The sequence below is a fragment of the Marmota marmota genome, unplaced genomic scaffold, assembly GCF_001458135.2.
Source record: "Marmota marmota marmota unplaced genomic scaffold, marMar, whole genome shotgun sequence".
In the NCBI taxonomy this organism is placed as follows: domain Eukaryota; kingdom Metazoa; phylum Chordata; class Mammalia; order Rodentia; family Sciuridae; genus Marmota; species Marmota marmota.
In genome coordinates this window covers 17,611,410-17,615,499 of record NW_025999949.1, presented here as the reverse complement: position 1 = coordinate 17,615,499, position 4,090 = coordinate 17,611,410, and the positions used below count along the sequence as shown (strand labels likewise).

General features: G+C 38.4%; 1 protein-coding gene across 6 annotated transcripts in view; it reads left to right on the top strand.

Moving 5' to 3' along the window:
* The window catches only part of Samd12 (sterile alpha motif domain containing 12), a 384,995-nt gene that overhangs the window by 52,928 nt on the left and 327,977 nt on the right, over positions 1–4,090 (top strand). The gene's annotated exons all lie outside the window — the stretch shown is intronic.

The following is a 4,090-nucleotide window of genomic DNA, read 5'->3' as shown; positions in this document are numbered from 1 at the left end:
ATATATTTTTTTTTTTTAAATAAACTTATATTGGAAAGAAGAATTTTCATATAGCAACAGTAAAACCAAAGGACATCCTTTGGTTATTGATAGTGTTATTGTAATTAGCTATGTAAATAACCTGTACTATCAAATGATCATTATTATATACAAGTTCAGGATTGCCAAAAGTATAAAATGGTATTTGGCTACGTGACCCACCCCAAACCAAAGCTGTAGCCAAATCCTAACAGCAGACAAATAGCAAATAGCGAATTTGGGATTTTAGACAAATACCAAAACCAAACCTGGTCTATGTCACTTCTTTATCCTCAACTAATTGATCAGTTTGGCTCCTAAATATTCATGTCTGTTCACTTGTGAAACTTGTATGTTGTGTGGGCAATCTGTTATTTGGAGGGGAAATCTGATTCCAGCCTTTCTCTTAAATAATGAAGAGTTAATTCTAACACATGTCAGGATACCTCTTAGAGATTGCCATTGACAGATCAGAAGCAAATAGAAGACAGAAAAACATAAATTCTTGAATTTGTTATCCAGAAGAAAGTTTTTATGGGGAAGACGTGATTTCACTGTTTTGATTTATCAAAACATAGAAAGGGCTCAGTCTCCAGGATCTGGGGTTTGATCCCTGCTCTGCCCTGACATTTACAACTACATTATAAGGGACAACTTCTTAATCTGTCTGTGCCTCATTGTCTCCATATGTCCAGTAAGAATAATAATACTCTCTGTCTCAGTGGGTGGTTGTTAGGATTGTTGAAGTTTATATATTGAATGCTTAAAAAGGCACCTTGCAGAGAAAGCACTATGTAAGTTTGCTTCAGTTATTATTTTTTATATCATAATCACCCTCAGGAGATATTTTGGCAAGATGGATTGAAAAAAATTTATATATACATGCATGAACATACATACACAGATATGTGTGTGTGTGTGTGTGTATATATATATATATATATACATGCACACATGCCTTAGCAGAGGATCCAAATTGGCTGTCTGCAGTTTTGTTTGTTTGCCCACACAAACTTAAAGTTTAAAGTGTTCTTCTGCAGTAGAAATCTCTCTTTTTTTTTTTTCATTTATAAACTCCAGATTTTTCAGTTCTCTTGGGGAAAAAAAAAAAACGTTAAATATCTGGAAAGGAGAAGTCTGCCTCTGCACCAGCTGGGCTGTGTAGAAGCTGCCTGTTGTAGATGGTCAGTCTTTCTGGTTTGTGCTGCTCATGTCTGTCTCTCTTCACTCTTGGGTCCTGCTAGTATTCCAGGGGCATTGAGTTAATGACCCATGGCACACCAGCTGCTGGTATTATTAACCTTCTTTGGTGAGACTGGCTCTTATAGCCTTAAAAATACACATACTCTACATCCAAAAGTGTATATCTGGATCTTTCTCTGGTGATACTATATTGAACAGGACAGAATTGACCCCTACCTTGGAATTTCCCTTCTGTTTGGGTAACCAGGTATCAAACAAGTACCATCATGCAAATTCTAATACATATTTGAAAGGAAACTGAGATCTGAGAAACTGAAATAGTAAAGATGGAGTAGAGGAGAGGAGATGGAAAGGGTGAGCTAAGAAGGGTGTTTTCTGAGATACAATCTAAAGTGTTAAAAGGGAGCAACCATGCCCAGGGAAGGGAATAAGAATATTCCTCAAACCTGGATCGGCCTGCATAATGACCTTGAAGTAGGAATGAATGCATTCTGTTTAGGAATAGATAGAAGACCAATGTGGCAGGCTTTTAAATATCTCAAGATGAAATTGGAGGTTTTGTGTGAATTTGATGTTTATTACAATGGAAAAATCACTGCAAAGCTTTACAGAAGGAAGAGATGCAAGGGAAGGCTCTAGCTACTCCCAGAGTTGATTACAAGGTAGCAAGAATTGAAATGGGGAGACTGGAACGTGGCTATCAGAGGTTATACAGTTGAGAGATGCTGGTGTCTTCAGCAGGATGGTGTTAAAAGAAATGGAGAGAAGTGGAAAAAATTGTAATTTATTTTGGAGATAGAATTAGTAAGGTGTGATTAGATACAATTCATGAGGCAAAGGTAGTAATGAAAGATGGCTTCTAAATTTCTGGTTTGCATGGCTGACTGGGTGTCGGTATTATTTAGTGAGACTTAGTAAGATAGGGAAAACTGGCAAAAGAGTGTGGGTAGGGGAAGCTTGGGATGGGGAATCAAAATTTCCTTTTGAACATGTTCACCTTACAATTTGAGTTACATCCAAGAGAAGACATCAAATAGGTTGTTGAACACGTGAATTCAGGTTTCAAGGGGAGGTCTCTGCTAACAATAAAGACCAGAGGTCACATTTGTCATTCTTGGGTGTGTGCATTTGTGCGTGCGATGAAGTGTTCAGAAACTGAGAGAACGTCTGTGGGTCCTGATGTCTGCAAGGTGGTAGTCCTTTAGTTTCCCTTCTGTGCAGCTGCTATTTCTTTGATGACTGCTGTCTTTGCTCAGATCATTGGACTGTGATGGACCCAGGGCACCAATGTTCTGATTGGAGGTAATGACACAGAATGAAAACACTTGGTTAGAATAACTCCTCCCTGTCTAATTTTGACCTCCACCCTCAACCACATTGGCCTGCTTTAACTGTTGTAGACATCTAGTGAAATGAGGCCAATGATACTTTTCCTTCAAGATTAGGCCTGTTGGTGACAAGCAGCTGGTACTGCATGGCGGCTTTATGGCTTGCTAATTCCCTGCAGGGCTGTGTACCTTCTTTTCACATTGCTGTCATGGTAAATGTTACATGCATTCACCAGTCTCCACTTCTCTTTTCCTGGTCTCTGAGAATATCTAGTTTTAGACTAGTGACCTATGAGAGAAATTGACATGCTGTACTATAGGCTGGGGCAGCAAACCCAGGTGCCCCAGTGGTCTTGACTCCTTTCCTTTGAAGACTGTGTTGCCTATATGTAAAGGTGACAGAGCCCAGAGGACTTTGATCACTAAGTCACTGCATGGGGGACAGCTGCCAAGGAGCTGACTTATAGCTCACTTTGTATAAGCAAGAAATAAACATTTGATAAGGTGCTAGATTCTGAAGGATGTTTGTTACTACAGCAGAAGCTTAGCCTAACTGGACTGGTCAAGGTGGCATAGTTTTATGCTCTTAGATGGTGAAGCTCCTCAGGCAGGCATCTTGCTGAATCTCAGGCCATGTGCAAACCCCAACAAACTATTGCTCTCAAGTCAGTATTGATCATTACTTTCTTTTTATCAGCCTTCTTTTTGCTCTGAAAATTGTTATTTGAAGATTTTAAAGCTTTTCTCCCAGGTTCCTCCTAGCAGTTGTTACCAATGTCAAGACGTGTGGGGCATGCATCTCCCCAGTGCCCCATTTTGAGTTTGTATGCAGTTGACAGCATCTAACTGCTGCTTCCATCTCCTTTTTTTTAAAAAAATTAACAAAATAAGACTGAGAATAATACATGTACTATGATTCTATTTTGTTGGAAAAGAACTATCTTATGAGTATGCAGCATGGTTGAATATGTACACAAATGTACAGATGCATGTATATATTTCACAACATAAAATATATGTATATACATGGGGCATACACTTACATATTCACATTACATATTGTTACACAGATGTGTGTGTAACACATTCAGGACCACACTTTTAATAGTGTCTCCTATAGGGAGAAAGGTGGAATTAAGAGTTGGGAATAAAATGAGGTTTCACTTTTTTAATCCACATTCTGCATTGTTTGAATTTTTTACATTTTATTTTTATTTATTTTTTTTTAATTTTTATTGTTGGTTGTTCAAAACATTACATAGTTCTTGACATATCATATTTCACACTTTGATTCAAGTGGGTTATGAACTCCCATTTTTACCCCATATACAGATTGCAGAATCACATCGGTTACACATCCACTGATTTACATATTGCCATACTAGTGTCTGTTGTATTCTGCCTTTCCCATCCTCTACTGTCCCCCCTTCCCTCCCCTCCCCTCCCCTCTTCTCTCTCTACCCCATCTACTGTTAATTCATTTCTCCCCCTTGTTTTTTTCTCTTTCCCCTCACTTCTTCTTGTATGTAATTTGTATAACC